The sequence below is a fragment of the Sphaerodactylus townsendi genome, linkage group LG02 (assembly GCF_021028975.2).
Source record: "Sphaerodactylus townsendi isolate TG3544 linkage group LG02, MPM_Stown_v2.3, whole genome shotgun sequence".
NCBI classification, from domain to species: Eukaryota; Metazoa; Chordata; class Lepidosauria; order Squamata; family Sphaerodactylidae; genus Sphaerodactylus; species Sphaerodactylus townsendi.
In genome coordinates this window covers 96,126,730-96,150,298 of record NC_059426.1, presented here as the reverse complement: position 1 = coordinate 96,150,298, position 23,569 = coordinate 96,126,730, and the positions used below count along the sequence as shown (strand labels likewise).

The 23,569-nt window shown below is 43.8% G+C and overlaps 1 non-coding gene across 1 annotated transcript; it reads left to right on the top strand.

Annotated features, from left to right (window-relative positions):
• The first annotated feature begins 325 nt into the window (after nucleotides 1-325).
• Nucleotides 326-432, top strand: LOC125427611. Its single transcript, XR_007243728.1, has one exon. It is a non-coding gene; the product is annotated as a U6 spliceosomal RNA (small nuclear RNA).
• Nucleotides 433-23,569: the final 23,137 nt, after the last annotated feature.

The window sequence follows — 23,569 nt, the reverse complement described above, 5'->3', positions numbered from 1 at the left end:
GCTTTGCTCCACATTTTTGTTTTGTTTTCCAGGTGCCTTATCTCTGTCTGTGTTTCTGTGTGAATTCCTGGCTGTTACTCTTCTCACAGGGAAAGGGGGGCGGTGAATATTATCTCTGTATGCTGTAACCAACCCCCAGATCACTCTTTTCTAACCATGCTTCACTTCGACTTCAGCAATAAAGAAACCTTTGAACTTTTTACAAGTGTTTCATTATCTGGTCAAGGGAGTCTTGATAGCCACCTACTTTTCCTGCAGGGTTGTAGCACTGGGAAGGGGCCTGCACTGCACACACCACAGCTGACTGTACAGCTCCTAACCATCGATGCTTGCTTCAGCAGCATATATACTAATGTGGGAATGATACAGAGAAGGTACCATGATCATAGCACAAGGATGTCACACAAATGTTCTTAGGCGTTATATATATTTGAGCCACTGGTGTTGGGGAGTACAACGTCCCCCTTCTGGGTCCGCTTCGTGCATCCTTCGGGAAAAGTTCCTGATGTGGTTTGCAGGCTACATCTACATCTACCCCTTCCAGGGACGGCTGGTGCCTTTGAATGTGACAAGCAGGTGATGGTGCAGGTGGTTAACAGACTATCCGGCCATTCTGTAAGGATCATGCGGTAGTCTGGGAGTTGGCATTGCTATACTTGAATGATTATGTTGTTAAGGTTGTTTTTACTACAGGTATCACCGATCACATTGCTGATGCTTTATCCAACTGCTATGAGGACTGTTTCCACTCCTTAGCCCCCGAGGCTAACAGCAGCCAGATGCGTTTCCAGAGCAGCCGTGGAACCTGGGCAGCACATGAACACGTATGGTGACCTCTAGTCTTTAGCGGTGGGTGATTTCCTTGTTTTTTCCAGAGGCCTTTGTAGCTTCAGGGGATCCCTTAAACTCTCCAACTTCAGCTTCCCCACAACCTCAGGGAGGCCGTCAGCCTATCACCAGAGGACTGCAACAGTCCACATTGGCCTTACCCGGATTGTGTGTTTCCATTAGGAAGTGGTGTTTTTCGCACAATTTTACTTTGGCATTTCTGGGAAGGGGGGGCTTCTGATATGCAAAGTGGGAGCACCTTTCAAGACCTGTGAAGGAGCTTGGGCTAGTCAGTTTGATGATATATCAGAGTGGGGACAATGGTCTGTCGATCTGACTAGACAGTACTGAACAGACCAGCCTTGCTGAGGGCAATATTTACCCACAACCCACACCTGGGGTTCTCATGACCAGTCATTGGGACTGCGGCAGTACTAGCTCAACAACCAACAATTGCAGGCACTCTCTTTGGTCACTGGGGGATGGGTCTCCCCGGTCTAGATGGCAGTTTGTCCCATGCTATGACACTGAGTGGTGTTTTGGGTTACCCGCTAGGGATTTTGGACCACATTCATTTTACATAAGGACCATTACATTAGCAGACCAAGGCAGGCTCACCTCAGAGCAAATTCAGCCTATCAGCCATTGGCATGCATTACTTTGTAGAGTGCACGGGCAACCTCACTTTTTCTAATTTATTCCATTTAGTCTCATCATGCCAGTGAACCAGTGTGTGGATGGTTGGATGCAGTGCTGTTCATTGGTTCGGTTGGTTTGCAGCATAATCTGGATGGGGGCAGAACATTGGCCTGGACTGTATCATAGTTCAATGCTGGTTTGGACAACAGGATTTGGAATGGGATCCACTGCCGCTGCTGGTCCATGATGTTGTTTCCTGAGTTGGTTTGCTGCACACCATAGTCCTACAGATAGGGAAGAATAACATCCCGGCTCAGAAGGGCATTGTGCTGCTATGCTAGATGGCTGCAGTCATGGGGGGGGGGCTACATGAGCAGCTGACGATGAACACACAATTTGGTCATGCCGTCCACAGAGGCAGAAGCAGTCTAGAAGTACTTAGAGATTTTGGGGGTGGAGCCTGAAGAGGGGAGGGTTTGGGGAGGGGAGGGACTTCAAGGGGTTAAAAGGCCATAGAGTTCACATTCCAAGCTGGCCATTGTCTCCAGAGATGTACCCATCTCTATCACATTGAGATCAGTTGTAATTCCAAGAGAATTCCAGCTACCATCTGGAAGATGGCAATTCTAACTGACAAGCCTTTGGCAAGTGTGTCCATCACTGCCACATATGTCTTCCTCCCTTTCTTGTCCCCCATCATACTACAGGGAAGCCAAGGAAAGCTCTCTATGCCCCTTCCCTCCTTCTCTCTTTGCTCCTTCTCTAGCTCCTTCTTTCCTTGTCTCAGCCCACTCCAACAAAGCTAAGCACAGTGCCATGGGTGAGAGGGAAGGAGAAGGTGGGAGAATAAATGGAAGAAAATGAACTTAGCCAAATGGCAGCAGCACTTTGCTCTCTTTGCTCCTAGCAGATGAGGAGTAACAGGCCAAGAACAAACCAGGTAGCCACAGTACTTAGACTCACAGGCCTGCCAAATGATTGCATAAACACTATTTTTATGGGGTGTTTTGGAGTTGTTGTGTGTGTGTGTGTGTGTGTGTGTGTTTGTAAAACCTTGCATCTTTCAGCTCAATGCTAGTTCTTTTTTTTATAAAACCTTTCTGTCAATTGCATACGTTTCAGGACCGAAGGCTTGCTTGTTCAGAGGCAGAACTGTATGAAGCTCAACACACAGACATCTCCCACATGTTCCCTTCATTGCCAGAATGATCACAGGATAACAGTAGCCTCAGTTCTGATCTTTTAAAGAAATTGCTTCTTAATGAGATTGACTTACTTACTCATTAATGATCTGTTCCCCTTGAAATATAACATGGATGACAGAATATTCCTTGTCATTTTTTGCAATATCAATTCTAATCTAATACTAGATTTTTGATTTAGCTAAGTGCATTGTGAATCAAAGATCTTGACTCTCCAGCCCAAACATTTGCTTCCTGGTTTTAAGTATATTAAAGTACACAAGCTCACTGGCAGGATTTAAAGGGCAACCCTAAATAGCAATGACAGGTAGCTCACCCATGTTTTCTAGGAGACAAAGGGGAAGGGAAATTTTAAGAAGAAAACCTAGGGAACTGACTTTTCACTGTTTATTCTGTGATTGGAGACCCTGAACTCTTCCCCAAGAGCTGAATTACATGAACCTGATGACATAGGGCAGTGGTGGCGAACCTTTGGCACTCCAGATGTTATGGACTACAATTCCCATCAGCCCCTGCCAACATGGCCAATTGGCCATGCTGGAAGGGGCTGATGGGAATTGTAGTCCATAACATCTGGAGTGCCAAAGGTTCGCCACCACGGACATAGGGCATCTCCACTGACATGAACTGCTCCATACAGCAGGTGTAGAATACTCCAAAAGAAAATATTTAAAGATGTAACAACATTTGTATGAACACCAAGGCATTTAAACAACAAGTTTAAAAGGAACTGTCATGCAGACCCCTATACACATTTACTTACTTCATTTACAGTCTGCTTTTTCGTTAAAACTCAAGGCAGATTATGCAATAAAAACCAATGAAATAAAAAAGATACCAAATACAAGCAATATATTAAAGCTAGAACACAAAATCAGATAATGGTGCAAAAATAACAATATAATTCAGTAATGCTGGATTACCAAATTTAAAATCCCAACTGTAAATTCATGTCACATACAATAAGCAATGCACTGAAAATTGCTTAAATTGATCACAGTGGTTAAAACTATTTACCCACTTCCTTTATATAAATGGCTTTTTGAACAATTCTGTTATAAATATTCTGCAGAATGATAGAAGTGTGGGAGTCTACCTAACTTCACTAGGCAGTTCATTCCTCCAAGTGGAAGTCACAACAGAGAATGCTCAAATATGGAAAGGCAGCGGGGTCTATTGGTTAGGGCTGATTTGAGAGGCATGCTTGGCCAGTCATACACTCTTAGGCTACCCTATTTCACAGAATTATGGTGAAGATAAAATGAACAGAAGAATGATGTAAAGAACTTTGGTTCTCCATTGGGGAGAAAGGTGATGCATAAATGAACTAACTAAATAAAAATGGCCATAAGTCTTACCTGTGAAGGATCATTCTCCTCTTGGGTGGAAGGACATCTGGGTTGTTCATTGGCAGCCAATCAGGGAAGCAGGAATCTTGATTAAGATTTTTTGTTGCTTCTCTGGTCTGCTGGGAACCTCCCCCTTCTCCTCCAGTTTCGGAGACTCCGAATAGCAGTATCAGTTGCTGTACCCTGCTCCAACGGAATCACTCCTCTCTGTTGATAAAGACACTTGCCAGAGATTCAGGAGAAGATGAACAAGAGAACACTGAGAAATAACATAGGTGGAAGTAAAAAAACAATGCCTTGAACCAAGAATAACAAATACAACTAAGCAGCCAAGAAGCTGAACAGTAAGTAAACAGAAACAGAAACAGCCCAATTGCCTGAATTGAAAGAAGGATAGTGACTACCTGGGAGGGCAGATGTCCTTCCACCCAAGAGGAGAATGACCCTTCACAGGTAAGACAAATGGTCGTTCTCCCCTTGGGTTTCAGGACATCTGGGTGATCTCCCCTAGCAGTGTCACCTCCTATAGGGTGGGATCGATACCCTCTCCCAGAATATATTCCAAAACTCTTCTGACATATGTAGCATCTGCGGAACTGCAAGCATTCAGTCTGTAGTGCCGTACGAAAGTTGAGATGGAAGACCATGTCGCTGCTCTACAAATCTCTTCCAGTAGCACGTGACTGTTGAAAGCAGCATTGGTTGATGCGTTTCTTACCGAATGAGTAGTGATGCCGAATGAGCAGTGTTACTGAATGAGCAGTGTTGGCATCGGTAGACTTTGTGCCCTGTATGCTTCTGCAATACATTCTCGCAGACATTTGCTGATAGTTTGAGTAGAAATCTTGGAACCATTGTTAGGATGAGACACTGAAATAAAAAGAGCCTCAGAAAGTAGGAAACCTTGGGTTTGAATCAGGAAAGCTTTGAGCTCCTGACGAATGTCTAACTTATGCCAATATATCTCCTTTGGATGATGAGGATTGGCACAAAAAGTTGGAAGAAAAATTTCCTGTGAAAAACGGAATTGATTTTTGGAGCAAAGGTGGGATCAGGTCAGAGAACTACCTTCTCTTTATGAAAAACGCAGAGGGAAGACGTGTCCGAGAGAGCAGCTAACTCCAAGACCCTTCTAGCTGAGGTAAGGGCAATTAAGAAAATCACCATAAGTCTGAGGAACTTAAGCGGTATCTCCATAATGGGCTCAAAAGGGGAATCTGTCAGAGCACACAGCACCGTGTGGAGCTTCCATGATGGAAAGTGATGTCTGGTGAGATCATCCTTGAATTTTGCTCCCCAGAGGAACCTGGACACATGGGGATGCATTGATAGGTTATGGCCGTCTAAAACTGGAATCACCATTGCTAATGCTGCAATCTGTCTGCGAAGAGTGTTGGATCATAATCCAGCATCTAGACCATCCTGTAGGAAGGAAAGCACCTTGCCAATTTTGGAGGAAGAGGGGCATACCTTTTTTCTCCAACACCACTGGGCAAATGCCTTCCATGTGGTATTGTAGATCCTCTTGGTGGAAGGTTTTCTCGAGGAGAGAATAGTCTCAGCAACTGCTGAGGAGTAACCACTCTCAGTTAAATTGCGCTGCTCAATCTCCACTTGAGAGTCTGTATCAAGAGCATTCCCAGGGCTTGTATGGTGCTGGGAAGGGGCTCCAATGACAAGAAGGTCCGTTGGCGCCAAAACAGAGCCAGCCGCAGTAGTGGTGGCCATTTTGGAGGCTCCTCTGAACTGTGCGCCGAAATCGGCCCTTCCAGAGTCCGTTCATGATTGAGCTCCATGGTGGGGGAATGGGACTGGACGGGCCTCTTATGGTGACTGTCCGCCCGTCCCTGCTGCAAAATGCCTGAGAAAACCGCCTCCTTCTCAGTGAACATCAAGCAGTCTTGAGAATGGGACATGCTGAAATCACCTCAAAATGGTCTGTGAGGCAAAAAAAAATTCTAAGGAGGGACTCTGCTAGTTAGTGCAAGAGCACTGATAGCCGTTTAAGGAGATGCTCCATGCAGCAATGGGCAGGAGTGTTCCTTCTCAACTCAGGCAGCTAAACTTAAGAAAAGAAATTATAGAATAATTATAGAATAATATGAGGAAAATCGAACAGCATAGGCAATGAGCTGAACTGCACCCCCTGAGGTAGGAAACGAACTGGACGAGAAGGGGAAGGTTCCCAGCAGACCAGAGAAGCAACAAAAAAATCTTAATCAAGATTCCTGCCTCCCTGATTGGCTGCCGATGAACAACCCAACCAAATGTCCTGAAACTCAAGGGGAGAATACCTCTTTGGGTTAGCTCCATAAACAGTCATGGCCAAGGCAAGTCTTCGTGGAACTGAACTGAAGCTGCATCCATCTGCCCTTGCCCTGCGACAGCTTGATTTTTGAAGAACAGCTGAAACTCCAAGCTCAGCAGATACTATTTTAGGTTGCCTAGTTCAGACAGACATAAGAATGAAATATTTTCATCCACTGAAAAGGGTGAAATGCTTTTAGGATCTCTTGGGGGGAAATTGGATGGCATCCCATCCCATCCACCTAGAATTATAGCATTTGCAGAAATTTTGAAAACATGGTGGGAAAATGTGTGTGTTACCAGACAGACCTAGGGGGATGGCTGTTTTTTAGATGGCAGTACCTCTACCTATCTCACCAACCTTAAGGTTGGCCTAGGACTGCAGTGCCAAAATGGATACTATCCTCTGCATTGGCTCAGTGTCACCCATAAGGACAGAAACCCTCCTGGACTAGCCTCCAGCCAGCATCAACTTACAAAACAAGTTGCCTCACCTTTTCCTAAAGTGATTAGGAAAAGACAATACCTTCAGTCTGGTTCAGTTGCATGCCCAGCGTTTTCTGGACTAACCCCTGGTTCAGGTGCACTGCAGGCCATCTGCTTTCACTCCATCTCTGTGGAGCTCAGTGGGGGCATTGAACTCTGCTTTTCTGAAACCCTTCTTCAGGATAAGGAATGTATCACCTATTTTCCCCCAAAATAATGTTCTATCCCATATACTTATACCCTCAACACTATCTATATCCTAGGACTGTATGAATCCTCTGTGTGCTTTGACCATTTTGTAGCTTGTACATTTATTATTTACTTTTTCTAATAAAATTGTTAAACTTCTACTGCTGCTTCCTGCTGATTTCTTGCAGAAACCTCCTCCATAAACTCCGGTGGAAACAATCTCACAATATTGTCGAAGGCTTTCATGACCGGACTCAACTGGTTGTGGTGGTTTTTCTGGGCTGTGTGGCTGTGGTCTGGTAGATCTTGTTGCTAGAAGATCAATGGGGTTGTTTTTTTTTAAAAAAAGCCAAGATCTCATGAGGTTATTTCATAAGATCCCAGCAGTCATTTTGGATTGCCTAGACAATAACCCAAAATGGCTACCACAGTTCGGGGGAGAGAGGAGTGACCAGGCAGGAAACAAGAAGCAGGGAATTTTAGCAGAGGAGTAGTGGCGGGGGGGAGGGGGGACTGGCGCCCAGGGCCCGCCCCTCATGGCCCCCTGCAGCCCCCTTCATTACACATTCTCAGTTCCCCTACCTCCTGTTCATGTTAAATTAGAGTAAATAAATCATTAGTAAAAGCCCTAACCTTTTCTATCATTGTCTTCTTTCTGCCAACAGATGAAGACATTTCCATTTTGTCTGGCTTTCCCCCATTCATTCACATTAACCCTAATCCCTGTTCATGTGTTTTGTTTGAATTGTTTTAAATTATAAATTTAATTTAATGAAGAATTAAATGAATTGATTTAGTTTACAACACTGCATTAAACATTTGCCCTGTGCCTCTGGCACAGCTATCCAAGACAAGCCAAAACTTATTGGAAAACTTCCATCACCAAATATGTTTTGATATCCTCTTTATCCCAATCTTCCTCAAAGGAACATTCTTTTCTCCTTTACTGTATTTTCCAACAATCCTGTGAGGTTGGTCAGGCTGACAGAGAGTGACCTGCCTGATAACTTCAAATAAGCTTCATAGAAAAGTGGAAATTTGAACTTCAGTCTCTTGGAACCAAGCCCAATATTCTGATAAGTAGACTATGCTGCCTGTCTCATCAGTTTTGATGAGTTCCTAGCTTAACACTGCAGCAACAATTATCATGTGTATTTTGCTTGGACTGAGAAAAGGAATGCTTATGTTTACTGTGTTCCTCTTCCTTTTTAAATATGTGATTAGCTTAGGAAAGGTCCAGGTAACACACTTCCTGAGCTTTTTTCACAAGATACATCTCTTTTTCACCCTTCCTTGCCATACTGGGTTTTCTGGATCAAGGCCAGAAACTCATTAGTACTTTAATCATTCTAAAAGTTGGAAGTTCATCACTGTGGTTTTAAGAGAGCTATCTTAAGCAGCTCTACTCAGGTCTATTCAATGGAGCATACACTTACTCCCAGGAAAGTGTTCTTTGGATGGCAGTATCAGTTCAGAAAAGTTCTCCTGACTTTTGACAGAACAATAATTGGAAATATAACTTAGCAAGTGTGTAGGATGGGCCCCTGGTAATGTATTGCTAGATTGAGCATTTCGGAGCTGTATTCCCAGCCCATAAGCACACAGCATGACAAACCGACCAGATTATTAGCAAACAAATCACAGAGAGGCAAACGCATAACCAATCTGTTTGAGCTACAGGTACAAAATGTGCATCTAGTAGCAGTGTCATTCACTCGGGAAACCCATCCTCCATCTATTATTAAGAGGATGGAAGCAATCTTGCAGATGTCTGTGTGTATGTTCACAGCTGTCTCGCAATTGGAGGGCAGTGCAAACCACAGAAGAAACATCATCTCAACTAACTGCTCGTGGGCTGAATAGCAGCACGTCACTATTTATCCCTGTCAGCTGCAGGCCCTATTAACCATTTTTAATGAATTACCTCTGCTTTTACTTTTGCCATCAGCTGTGACCTTCACCATTTAGAAACACACAGACTCTTATAACCAATAGTCTGCAACTCGGAAACCTGAGAAGGATTCTATCATGGCTCAAACTACAGTATCTATCACTAAAACAAACTGCTCATTCTAGCTGAAGAGACACTCTTATATATCATGAAACCAGCCTTCCATATTTTGAAATTTACTGCCACGCGCGGGCTGTCTCTCCCCCCCCCTCTCTCTTAAGGAGGCCAAGCAACCTTGTTCACTTAATACTTTTGATAAACTTCTACTGACAAGGAGTTTGATTAATGATGGTTAAAAGAATTGAATCAAGAGTCGGAAAGACAGGGCCAAAAAAATCAGACTGCTGGGCTGATGGAAACGAGCCTCTCTACAGAAATATATGAGGGACCCTCCTTTTTGCCATGCCAAGTAATTACTCGCACAGGCCTGTTGTAATAATTCCTATTACAGCCAAAACAGAAAAGTCAGTAACTCACAGCCCTGGGACAAGGTGAAGGCAAGGCCAGAGTAGCACAGATCAATATTTCATTTACTCACTGAGGTTAGATTCTATCCCTGTATCAAATTCTCTTACAGAGAGCCATGAAAGAAATGAGGTTTGCTGAAAAACACCCAATACAGGACCCTCATTTCCTTGGGGGTGCCCATAGACTAAGCAGAGCAACACAACCTTTCAGCAGAACAATATGCGCTCAAGGTCACTCATTACTCGCTCCTGTTGGAAAATAAAGTGCCATTAGCCTGATATGAGTAATGTACATCTATCAGCTGCAGACCAGCAAAAGTATGTTTTCAGCTTGCAATTGCTGCTGAAAATGAATGAGCCATGTTAACACTTTCTGAGCAGTTTGACAACTGAGAAATATTTTTACCCTGCCATTATCATTCCTTCCAAAGTGGCTTCATTATAATCTCATTATTTTACAATCAAAATAGGACATGTGTACCTTTCAGTTTGCTTCATTTCTCTCCCTCCCTCCTCCCCCGCTACCTTTCTCAATACTGGTTAAAAACATTCCCCAAATTTTGATTGTTGTTGATTTTGTGGGATGATACTCTTTTATTGGAATGGCACTGTTCAGAGTTCAGTGTTTCCTTACATGACTTTTAAAGAGATCTGAGGAGGGAAACTTTCAAAAGTCTCAATTGCTGATCCTCATACAATTTGATTCCCTGTAGGCATAATTCTGATGCTTGGGTTAGACAGCAAGAAAGAACAAGTTAAATTTTAAACTGGATAAGTCTTTCTAAAAGGAGAAATATATTGTGCCAGAATTCCACAATATTATTGGCAAAGGTCCTTATTCTGCAAGACAATCTGTAAGGGAAGAGACTTTACCAGTTTGCAGACTGACTGTACTGACACAATTAGATTATAGCAAAGAGGAGCAGAGTTGGAGGTAGCACTGAAGTCTAGTCAGGTGTTACATTGGCCAAAGAGGACATTTATATTCTTTAGAAGGGCATTTGGCCAATCAGAAAATTTGTTTTGAAGTTACTTATTCAAGTGGGATGTAGGATTATAGTGGAATGCGGGATTGTAGGGTAAATGCAGATGTATAATCTCTTTTAAAAATCTCTTTCTTGTACACCAATATGTAGGATTATGGTGCTGGGTGGGGGGGGAGCATCACAGGAAAAAAAATGAATGGGAAATAAAGCCTCATGTACTTGCAGGAAGTTCTTACCATATAGTTCCTGGCAATTCCTAGAACTACCCAAAAGTGACAAAGGGTTGCTCTAGAAAATAATAGAAAAATCTGATGAGATTTACTAATATGGGTTCAATTATTTCATCCTTATGTTAGTACATTTATGTGCAACTCTAATCATGACCACTGCAGAAGAAGATCATATTCATTGCAACTGTAGCTTCTGTATAATAGATATGGCCTTCTATCAGAACCAGCAAATTCTATATGCCCAATGCTGCTTGAGGGCAGTTGTTATACTGTTAATATACTATGAACAATATTACTTCTGACTAGACTGTTACAATTTACTTCTTGAATAGTTTAAACTAGTGGATATTAACTTTAAGTCTGAATGGTCTCAGACATGAATATTTAAGGGTCTTTATATTCCCATTTGAGTATGTCCATTTCTTAAGATCTCCTGAAAGTCCCTGCTCTGTTTAATTTTTCTGTTTTGCCATGCATTGGGGTGATTTTTTTTCCAGATTCTTCCTTTTGGGATGATCTAATTAGAATTTCCTTACAATTTTTGAAATTGATTTTATTCTGATGGGCTTTTAAGTAATACATTTGCTTCTGGTTTTACTGTTTTATTGCTGGCTATGCTGTTTTAGTGATTATTATTTATTGTCTCAGGAGCAAGCACTATAAATACTTTATAAGTCTGCAAAAAAAGGTCTGCTTGTATTCTTTTTTCCTTTTTTATGTTCCACCATTAAAGATACAGCAAATAATTTCCTTCCCCTCTCCTTTACCAGCCCTCCATGCCACAGGCATCTAGGGGATATGACCACAGAAGCAGTCTTCCATGGCTGATTGTTCAGGAATGAGCCTTAAAACTGGATTCATATCCAAATCTTACTATATAATTAAGCATTGTGTTTCCAATGATGAACCAGAAAAAGCAAAGGACTTTGGGAGTTGTAATCCAGATGGTGCCATTTCTCATATACAGAGGGGCTGACAGGACTACAACTCCCAGACTCCTTCTCACTCAGCCAGTAACACTTGTTAACCTTGCAGAGCTGTCATTTTCCTTGCCTGAGACAGTTCTCCAGTAGGGGTCCTCACAGAGCTGTCCTATTCCCTGCCTGAGGGCCTTTCCCCACTTTCGTCCTTCCCCTCTATGCCGCTCGCTACTCTCAGCGCGCAGCATCCCAGGCGCGCGCTCTGCGCGGGGCCATCAAAAGGCGCCGTTGAGAAGAGCGCCTGGGATGCTGCGCGCTGAGGGGCACGACAGCAGCAGCTTTGGGGCGGCTGCGCTGTCGCCGCCCCTCTCAGTGGGGAGTGCCGAGGGACCCGCGCTACTCTCCTTGAGTAGCACGGGGCTTAAGGGAAGTGGGGAAAGGCCCTGAGCCAACTGTCATAAGTCAGCAGTGAGTCTGGTGCCAGCAGCCAGGACAGAAGAGGCCACACCAGAACTGCTTCAACTGAGAAAGTGAAAGTGGGGTAGTGGAGGTAGAGACCTCACCACATCCACCCAGAGTTCTCCAGGCAAACTACCAAGAATGGGGTGGGGGGAGAGAAAGAGAGAGTTGGAATAGGGACAGAAAGAGAATGAGTACTAGGCAGACACAGAAAGAGAAACAGAGAGCCAGAGTCCTCTCGAGCCCCTACTTGCAGACTCTCATTCACTAGGACACAGGTACCCTCCTGGCTCCCCCACCTTTGCAAAGCTGGGGAATGTATCTAAGGAGATGAAGAGAACTCTTCCCATCTTCACAGGAACCCTGCTGTCCCCGCACTTTTGAAAAGCCAGGATCCAGACTAGAAAGAAAGAATAAAAGCTGGGGTAGAAACACAAAGAATAGGGAGCTGAGGTAGAAAGAGAGAGCTGGAATAAGTGGGCAGACAGAGAGAGCTTGGATGGGGGTAGAAAGAAAGTTGGAATAGTGGGGCAGAAAGGCAGAGAGAGAGCTGGGGAGCAGAGCAGAAAGTTTTAAAAAGAGATGGAATATGGGGGCAGAAAGAGACAGCTGGGGTAGGGGGCAGAAAGAGAGTTGGAGTAGGGCAAAAATTAAGAAAATTAAGAGAAGGGGAGGTAGGATGGAGAGTGAAAGGCAGAGAAGAAGGGGGAGAACAGAAGAAAAAAAGGTGTTGTGTCCTCTTGAGCCCTTACTTGCAGACCCTCATAGAACACTAGAACACATATTTTTTTTCACACAACGAGCTCCCCAACTTCACAAATACCCTCCTGGCTCCCCCACCTTTGCAAAGCTGGGGAATGTATCTAAGGAGATGAGGAGAACTCTTCCCATCTTCACAGGAAACCTGCTATCCCAGTACTTTTGCAAAGTCAGGATCCAGCTTTGCAAATAGGAAAGGGGGTGCCTCTGAAGATGGGGAGAACCATGTTCAGATGCACCCTGCTGCCCCTCCTTGGCAAAACTGGGGTGTTTGGGAGGGACAATTTCAGTATTTGTGTTGGGTGCCATTTCCTGTAGATATGTCCCATCAATGTCTCTTGCCCTGGGAGGATTACTTCTAGAGCTTGTTGTATTTTTTTTGCACAACAGACTTTATTGCTAGTGTATCTATAAATGTGTCTGTATGGATAGCTTTACTGAAATGGAGTGCAACTAAACATCCATCAGTCTTAGATGCTTATCTAGTTTCTCACATGGTCTCTTAAAGTACAGGGGGATATTTTCCTCATAGTACAAAGAATAAGAGTTGGAATTGGATTTAGACAATGCAGATTCACATTCTCCAAACACAGTCTATCACTCTTTAGACTCTAGCAGCCAGCTGCTTGCTTTTCCCCTGAATTCCAAGTCATAATTCCAGAAAATGTTGCTAGCACAAGGACAGCATGCATGAGCAGTCATTGTTTAAATGGCTGGGCTTCTTTTTTATATTAAAGGCAGGATTTTCCTGCATACCCCAGCAAGTAAAGGAGGTTTTCTCAGTTCCAGAGAGCCAATGGTGTACTTCCCTGGGGAACATAGGGGGTCAAATGTCCCTGGGTGGTGGCCATTTAGTCATGTGGGCAGTGGAAAATCACCCCCACACCTCTCCTCCTCCCCCATGTCAGGGTCCGGGAGTGACCCCCTCCTCAGGTGCGCCCAGCCATCCCACTCCAGCTACCCAGCAACCTACCCTGAGCCAGAGGGCAAACCAGGAGTGGAGGCGGTGAGCAAGACTGGGATGGGCAGGAGGTCTGCAGCCACAGCAACCAGCTCTGCAGTGAGCAACCCCTTGGCGGGTGGTTCAGGCCCAAGCCGCAACAGTCCAGTGGCCCAGGGCAAGCCAGCAGGCCTGAGGACGGCCCCCACGCCTGACAGGGAGGCCATGGGTGGGGTCGGGCAGAAGAGGGCCGTCATGGAGATGGGCTGGGCCCACAGAATAAGAAGGGAGTGGGGCACTGATTGGCTGGAGGGGGTGGCAGGTGCACACAGGGAGGATGGGGAAGATAAAAGGGGGAATGTGAGAAGATGGGGGAGGTGGCCACCCATGGACGGGGGGGAGGTACTGGAAAACTCAGTTCTTGCCCCGGGCTCCATTTTCTATCAATATGCCACTGCAGAGAGCCTACCCAGACCCATTTTTATTCTTCTGTCCATTTTACTAACAAGAGGAACATGCTGGGGCCGATGCTGAAATGTGAAACAGGGAGAAACAACTGGAAATACAATTGCATCCCCCATATCTTTCCCTCCACAGCACTCTGGGAGTATGAGTAGATTATGAATTTATGGGAAAACAATAACCAAGAAGCTTGAAAGAAACAGAAGCAGAGAGGCAGGTCTGTAATTTGGTTGAAGGTGGAAGCACTTCAGGGCACCAGTTGCCTTCTTGGGAATCTGGATATGGGATAGCTGTGCATCTTTGCCTCCACTTGTGCTCTTCTTTAAAATATTTGTAAATAAAGCCAGTATTACAGTGATAGCATTTGTTTCCGTTGCACTTTCTTCAAAAAGAAACTATGGTAGCACTGCCTCGAATGCTTAATAATAACATTCAGGTTTTCCTACATGCAAGTGCTCCTCCATCCACTCAGAATAAGGAAATGAACATATAGAATCCTAACTATTATTGTGTAACTTCCAATCCATCAGATGGGGAAGAGTAGGAAAGAAAAAAAGTTCTATCTCTTCCAGGAGTCAGAACAGCTGCTCTTTTGTTGTAAAATTAGGAAAGCAGGATGTTGTTTTGAAATAGGAATTTTCTATTAAGCACATCAAATACTTTAGTTCCTAGTCAAATGCTATGTCAGATTGATAGATGCTTTCAGTAACATAATAGAAACTTTTAAATTGAATATGAATACAACATAATTCCTTTTCTTATAGCAACTTTAAAAATGAGAAATCCATTATGCTTAATTTAATGCTTATGTCGCAGTCCTAATATAAAAGGATCAGTTAGCCAGATACAGTCATCTTGAGAAAGACATTCTGCAGTGGTTACAAATTGACTTTTTTATGGAGAAAATAAGACTATTCCTAACCTATGGCACTGATATTATATTTTGTTAATATTTTATGAAATAAAAGTCCCCCCATTAGGGGTGGCAAATGGCTTTATAATTATAGCACTTTGCTGAGCAAAATGACGTCTCCATTTCATGAAAAAAGGACATTACCAGCCAGCCAGTTTCTTTCATATTACTGTGATCTCCCCTTCCTCTTTGCCAAATATTAGTACATTTAAAAAAAGAAAATTATGATGCCTCCTTGGTTGCACACATAGTCAATTAAACATTCATACTTTTGAAGAAAAGCAGTTATGGGAAGGAAACATTGGAGCAGAGGAATGACAGGGGAGAAATGTCCACCTTTCCTTGCTGCTTCTCCACTTTAAATTCTCCCAAGTCATTCCCCCCCCCCCAAGGGTTTCCCAATTAATGCTTACAAGAGTAAGGGTGGTCAGGACTTGTGGAAAGAATATAGCCTGGGCTATTTACAATAGTAAAGCAGTGGCATAGTGCCCATGGGGAGGGGGGGCATGATGCCCCGGGTGGAGCAGTGGTGGAGCCGTGGCCGGGCTGTGGTGGAGGCATGGCGGGGATATTTTGGGGGTGTTCTGGGGCAGGGTGAGGGCAGGCGATGCCGCAGTGGGGCGCAGGGCGTGCGCGCAAACAGGTCGCAGTTTCCCCTCCCTCCGCCTCTGTAGTAAAGTTATAGATATGGAAAGGATTTAACATGCCTCACCCCTTGCTTGTTCGCCATTCTAAAATATTCCCCTCCAGAATTTGCTTTACTTACTTACATACTTTTCGTCATAATTTGTAATTAGTTGCTCTGAAAATGTTACAATGAAAATCATTTACTTTTGTTGGTCTAATGGAGGTTCACTTCTTTTCTATGAATTGCTAAGGATAAGTTGTGGAAATAGCTCAATAAAATATATAGCTGCACTATTTTTGCCCCATACTTTCCAGAGTTAATATAGTAAAACCTCATTTGATCATAACTGCCTGTGTATCTTCCTTGGACAATCCTGCCTGAAGATTTGGGGGATATTTGAACAACTTCAACATATAACATAGATCTACAAATGCCAAATGTTAAATAATAGGAAATGCACTTAACAAGGCATCTAGAGAGCAGTTCTCAGTCACTGCACTCCTGCTTTGGAATTCCTTTCTTCCAGGGACATCAAGATGCCCAGTGTGTGAGGGCCACAATAGACCAAACTGTATGGCCCTTTCTGCACTGTGGAAAGGGCACTCCCCCACCGGCAGGAATTCTGCCAGTGGAGGGGTGGGGGCCATTCGCACCGGAGAGTGCGAGCGGCCCCTGCAGAGGCCAGCGCGGGAGAGGCAGCTCCGCAAAGAGCCGTCTCTTCCCCGTCCCTCTCCCACTCACCTCTTCGCCTTCGTCGCCCTGCTGGCCTCCTAAGACCCGCCCATGCTGCCCTCCAACCTCCAGGGGTCGGAGGACAGCGAGGGAGGGTCTTAGGAGGCCAGCAGGGCGACGAAGGCGACGAGGTGAGTGGGAGAGGGAGATGGACGGGAAAAACAGCGCATTCCCGGCAGTGCCGTTCGCACCGCGCCTCCGGGAATGCGCTGTTTACCAAAAACCTCCCTCCAGGAGGGAGGTTTTTGGAGGCGGCCTGACGCCGCCCTGGGGGAGAGGGAGGGGAGCCAGGTCAGCGCTGCTGCGTTTTCACAGCACCGCCTGTGTGAACGGCTCCCTGGGGACGGCATTTTTGCTGTCCCCAGGGAGCCGTTTATGGCCCGTGCAGAAAGAGCCTATGCCCGGGAATAACTCAGGAATTACTGCAATTTTGAAGCAGTAATCTCCCATCCAAGCTCACAAGTAATTTAAACTGAGACATGAAGCCCATTTATTGTCAGGACAACTGCAACATGGAGGGAGAAGGGTGTCCTGTCTGTACCCCCCCTTTTTTCTGACTTGAAATGGCACGAGGGAATTACATGGAGATAATGCTCTGAAAAATGCTTAGTGGAAATGCAGCAATTTCCATGCCACAACAGTACCAACCAGAATTAGGCTCTTGAAGTGCAGTTTAAAGCAGTTCCTAAGCATGTGTTACTGGGACAGTGGAAAGGGAAACTGGTTTAGTATGGATCCTACCTTCTATTTTAACATATTTTAATTTTTCAATTGTTGTACAGGTATCGTGATTATCTGGGCATAGGTCAGGCTAAAGTGTAAATGAATATATAATTGACAGGAATAATAATGTCCTAGTTTTCTGGTAGCTACCCAGATACAGTAAAAGAATAACAAGATAAATAAGGCAGCATCTTGTTGCTGCAATCTTGCAATATGCCAGGTGTAGTGGCTTCACTGGTATCAGTGGCTTGAAGATACCTACAGTCTGTATATTTCCAGAACCTCTTGTTTCTAGAACAGGTAACACTTGACCCCTGCACTGTCTTGTGCACTTTTTTTGACGTAAAGTCCCAGCTGACTTATGGTGACCCTGTAGAGTTTCCAAGGCAAGAGACATTCTGAAATAATTTGCCATCGCCTGCCTCTAGGTCATGTTCCTGGTATTCCTAGGAGGTCTCCCATCCAAATACTAGCCAGGGACAGGATTGGGATTGTGTGACTGACCCAAGGTCACCTAGCAAGTTCCCATTGTGCAAGTGGGGATTTGAACCTGGGTTTCTCAGGTTCTAGTCCAGTAACTTAAACCACTATAGCACCGTGGCTCTCCTCTTTACCTACTACTTTGCAGATTTCTCCATAAGCCATTTGGAAAATGTGACATAAGAGCCTTGCTTTACCATGTTATCTTCTACAGCAACTGTTCAGATGTCTCTAAATTTTCTCAAATTGAGCATGAAAGTGAAAACCATCTTTGATTCTTTATTCATCATCTTGTAAGAGCAGTGGTGGTGTAGTGGTTAAGAGCAGGTGTACTCTAATCTGCAGGAACCGGGTTTGATTCCCCGCTCTGCCACCTGAGGTGTGGAGGCTTATCTGGGGAATTCAGATTAGCCTGTGGGCTCCAACACACACCAGCTGGGTGACCTGGGGCTAATCACAGTTCTTCTGAGCTCTCTCAGCCCCACCTACCTCACAGGGTGTTTGTTGTGAGGGGGAAAGGGCAAGGAGATTGTAAGCACCTTTGAGTCTCCTTGCAGGAGAGAAAGGGGGGCTATAAATCCAACTCTTCTTCTACTACTACTCAAAAGGATATTGCTTACAAGCATGGAGGTTTTGTTTATGGACAAACCGATGTGGGGTACTGGTTAGACACTAGGATCTTGGAAACCCAGATTCATATTCCTGCTTTATCATGAAACTCACTGGGTGATCTTGGCCTACTCATAGATTTTCAAGGCTAAAATGGTGAGTCAAATACTATGTATTTCACCCTGAATTCTTTGGAGGACTCCTCATTTTTGTAAAGTTTCCTCTTTTGAAATCAAATGTTACAGTTTTGAATTTTAGGGGTAACTTTCATTGAAGAGAATGCTGAACTAAATAAAATTGTGTTCACATTCCCAAATTGGTGTAACAACAGCTATATATGAATAGCATGCTTTCCATTTGTCTAGAAATTGTGGTTGATCTGTTATTCACATAATTCATTAATTTCACAATTACTGCATGTTTACTTTCCAGTCTTCTCATCATGGAGCATCTTCTGTTTTCCAGTTGTTGCAAATATAACTCTATACATTATTATATATCTAAATAATTCTTCCAAGATTATTTATTTATTTGTTTGTTTTTTGGATTTATATCCAGCCCTACCCCTGGAGGGCTCAGATATATTGCAATATTTTTGGGCAAGATGCCCACTAACACACTCTTAGCATCAATAGCAAATCTGATTTTAAAGAAGTGGCTGAGACTGAGTGTGGTCACCATTGCTGACCAGGGTAGGTCAGCAGCGCATTCTTCAGGAAGCTCATCTGGGCATGCACGGCCCAGCTCATCAACTGCACCTGACATTGGGACACAGTGTCCTGACATCAGAAGGCCCCGCCTGCGCCTTTATGAGGTGGGGCATGGTGCGCCAAGGTCCTCTTGCCTCGCCAGGACTGGACTGATCCCCAACCACCTATCCCTGTTCTTTGTACTGGGTTTTGCATGCTTATTTTTGTATGCCAATAAAGGCTCGTGTTGTGTGTGGTGTGTGTGCATGCTTATTTTGAAATAGCCATGTGGCAGGTTGCACATGGGGGACTGATCTCTTGCTAAGGGTATGCTGGTGAGCTAACCCTTTTGGTGGAACCTCCTTATGAGGTTTGGGGTGGAGAAAGCCAAGGATAAGGATCCCCAGGTGTGGGCTACTAAGGCTTGTGCCCCCAGCAACAGGGAATATTTAGGCAGTGTCCCATTGCCCATCTGGAATTTCCCTTCGTTGCTGCAGTGGCTTGTGGTTTTCCTCAAACAGGCGGGTTTTGAGGAAATTGAGTGCTGGGGGACAGTTTATAGGCTGCCCACCATGTGTGATCAGGTCCCCATGCTGTACCTTATGCTTTGTTATCCCTGTGCCAATACATTTTATTGGCTATGGACAATATGTTTACCACAAAAAAGTTGTTCTGTGTTTCGTTCTAACTATGTCCTAGTCAGGAGCTGCAGATCCTTCCCTCACTTAGCAATTTAATACTTTTGTCTTTTTGCAAGTCCACCAGATTTGATAGAAGGTACTATCCAACTCTTAGCATTTAGAACATTTGTCTTTATAATTCTTATCCATTTTCTCAGTATCCTTTGGGGTAATATATCATTGATAAAACATCTAACAATTTTCTCTTAGTGTTTGGTTGCTGTAGATTTTATATCGTTCATCATAAAGTTTCCCATAGTTGGAGAGCTATCTCATCCTCAAATTTTTGCCTCCATCTAATCTTACATGTTTTTATTTGTTCTGTTTCTGTATCAAATTGAAATAATTGCTTGTAAATTCAACTTTAAAAAAGTTCTTTTTGCTGTATTATCACATTTTGAAATTCTGTCAACTAACCTATTGCACCTCTTGGTGTATGAATGTCCTTTTTAGTCTTGAAACTAGTAGAAAGTATAGTAGCCATTATAAAGTTTTGCCTTCATCTTTCATCTTTTGTCAAGATTTAATTTCTCCTTGAGGATTTATCAGATCTACATATGTTTTAAAATCATTATATGGAGACATGACATATGGAATATATGATGGTTTTGGTCTACAATACAACACTTCCCCCTACCCATCTCTCCGTGTCCTGGCTTATACCCAAGCTTATACCCAAGGATGACTTTATTCCATTGATTGTCCCCATTCCTTCATGGCCAGGTGTCTATAACCAGTGCTAAAAACCCTCAGAACTTTTGACTCCGTGACTCTGCCCATGGCCCTCCTCCACCATCCTACTCTCATTCCCAAGTTCTATTATACTTCTATCAATATTACCATGAATGTTTATACTATTGTCCTTTTGGTCATGTGCTGATGCAGTGGGCTTGGATTGTTATTTTCATGGCCAGCATATTACCAGTTAGTACACATTAGTAAGCAATTCATGTACTGATTGCTCTGTATTTGCTGATGCTCCTGTCTCCAGGTTGTAGCGTGCAGTTCCAATTTTCACCAACTGGCTAACTCTGAAAACCATTCCTTTGTTGAATTCTGTACAGAAATGAATAATCTTCTGAACACTGAGTGGAATTTTCCAAGGGTAAGAAGCTGACTGCCAAGTTGACCAGCATCTTGATTATTAGGGTTCATATCTTTTCTAAAGCTTGTACTGATTGCCAGAAATTAAAAGTCAGGAATGGCTTGCTGATGACTGGCAAAAGATAGCACCTGCAGAACCATACTGGCCCTTGGTATTGTACAAATACATATTTTACTGAGAGAATATCTCCTCCTAACTGAACCAAAATCCCACTTTCTGAAAAGTCATCCATGCATAAAGATTGTGGTTGCACAGTTCAGAAGAGAAGCCAAGCTGACAGAGCAGCTGCAGGGATAAGAAAGTATCCGGTAACAATGAGATTAAGTAAGCAGAACAGAAACTCTTATTTTAACATCCTACTTTACTAGCCCTCTTAAAGCTAGATTATTCAATCATTTGGCTGCTTATCTTGCTCTGAGAAGTTGACCAAGGATTGTATACTAGGAAAGCTAATTCTATATAAAGAGAAAACTTTCAGGGATTGTATGGGGGACTCTCCTGATGATACTACCCAGGTTTTGTGAAGTTTGGTCCAGGGGGTCCAAAGCTATGGACTCCCAAAGGGGTGCCCCATCCCCCATTATTTCCAAATGGAGGTAATAGGAGATGGGGCTACACCTTTGAGGGTCCATAACTTTGGCCCCCTGAACCAAACATCACCAAACTTGGGAGGTATCATCAGGAGAGTGAGTCTCCTAAAGGTACCCTGAAAGTTTAGTGCTGCTAACTTAACAATTGCATCCCTGACAGCAGGCACTCCTGACATTTCCCCAGATTCTCCTTTTAAATCCACCCCCTTTGGCATGGATTTAAAGGGAGAATCTGAGGTCTTCAGTTTAGAAGAAGAAGAGTTTGGATTTATATCCTCCCTTTCTCTCCTGCAGGAGACTCAAAGGAGCTTACAATCTCACTGACCTTGCCCCCTCACAACAAACACCCTGTGAGGTAGGTGGGGCTGAGAGAGCTCCGAAAAGCTGTGACTAGCTCAAGGTCACCCAGCTGGCATGTGTAGGAGTGCACAGGCTAATCTGAATTCCCCAGATAAGCCTCCACAGCTCAAGCGGCAGAGCAGGAATCAAACCCGGTTCCTCCAGATTAGAATGCACCTGCTCTTTACCACTATGCCACATTGAAAGTGATGCTGTTTCAGGGTGGGGGATAATCCACCCCAAAACAGCATCACTTTCAATGTTGTTTAAATGGGGACCCCAGATTCTCCCTTTAAGGTGGATTTAAAAGGAGAATTTGGGCTCTCTAGTTTAAACACCATTGAAAGTGATGCTGTTTGGGGGTGGATTCCAGCATCACAGCGGCTGCCCGGGGGTGGGGGGTGGGAACACAATGGGACACAAAACTCAGATTTTGCATCGGGCTCCATTTTCCCTCTAAGCCCCTGCCTCTGGAGAGCTGCTTTTATAAGCGCTAGGCCGGGGGTTGGGCTTGGGGGAGGCGTGGCCATGCCCTAGGGGCGTGTGGGGTGTGGCCCCACCCCTGAACCCCCCCATAAAAAATCTATACCTACGTCCCTGGACACAATGCACATGTGCATCACTTTGGAGGTCTGGTTTGCATCTCTATCCCTATGACATTCATTCAGTGAAATAAACAGTGCACTGTGCATGTGCCCCAGTGCACTCTGCATACTAAGCCTCTCCAGGAATCACAAAAAAACTTAAATAATTTTATAGACAATTTTGAGCAAAGGTTACACCATGAACAGGTCAGACCAGACCAATAAAGTGCATTTTCCCCAAGGAACTAAGGAACCTCAGATGTATCCAATATATATATATGTTATTTTTGGATAGCTATTCCCCTAATTTATAAATTCCCACCACTATTTGGTTATAAAAGCTCACTTTTCAGTTTCCCAACATTGACATCTTTCACTGGGGAAAATGAAGTTCTTTAGGCAGAAAAAAGTCAACAGAAGCTACATTGGAATTCAAGGCAGAAAACTATTTATTTATGTAACAAATAAGGATGAACACTTTGAGAATAAAAAGGCATAATATCAATTATACTAGCTTGCTGCTCTCAACCTGTCTGCTTAATTAATTCCTGTTTAAATTATCATTATTCATAAATGACTCTTCCCTACAACTATTAATCTTCAGTTACATTTATAAACATAGATAACTCAATTATTACCTGATTTTAATGTTTTCTCTTGTATGATGGGTTTTCCCACTCTTGTACCATCTGCATAATAGTTGCATTAAACTATTCCCTGAATGGTATAAACCTGTTGAATATATGTTTCTTGTTTGTTTCTGTTCTCCACTTATATACACATGATGCCAATTAATTGGTAACTTTAAACAGTTTAAATCATGAATACTTTGTGTTCATTTTTGGTAACAAATGGTGCTAGGCAAACAGACAAGTGACAAAATATCCAAAACATGCTGGTGCCACCTGACTTACTAGATTCCTCACACCAGGGTCACTAACTCTGGCATGTGAAATTCCTGAAGATTTGGGAGTAGTATTTGAGGGGGGTGGAGGTTTTGGAGGGGAGGGGACTCTGCAGGAATGTGATGCCATTCAGTCTACCCCCAAAGCTACCATTTCCTGCTGAGTAACTGATCCCTATAGTCTGTAGTTGTAATCCTGGGAGAACTCCAGACGCACCTGGAGGTTGGCAGCCAGAGTTGCCAATCTCCCAGTGGCACCTGGAAATCTCCTGCTATTACACGTGATCTCCAGATGACCAAGATCAGCTTTCCCCACCAGAAGCCTTTAACTTCAATCAGCCTACAGGATGATCTGCCTGGAAACAGTGCTTCTCCAGGTACAGAATTGCACTAAATTGCATGAGGAGGCAGGAGATGTC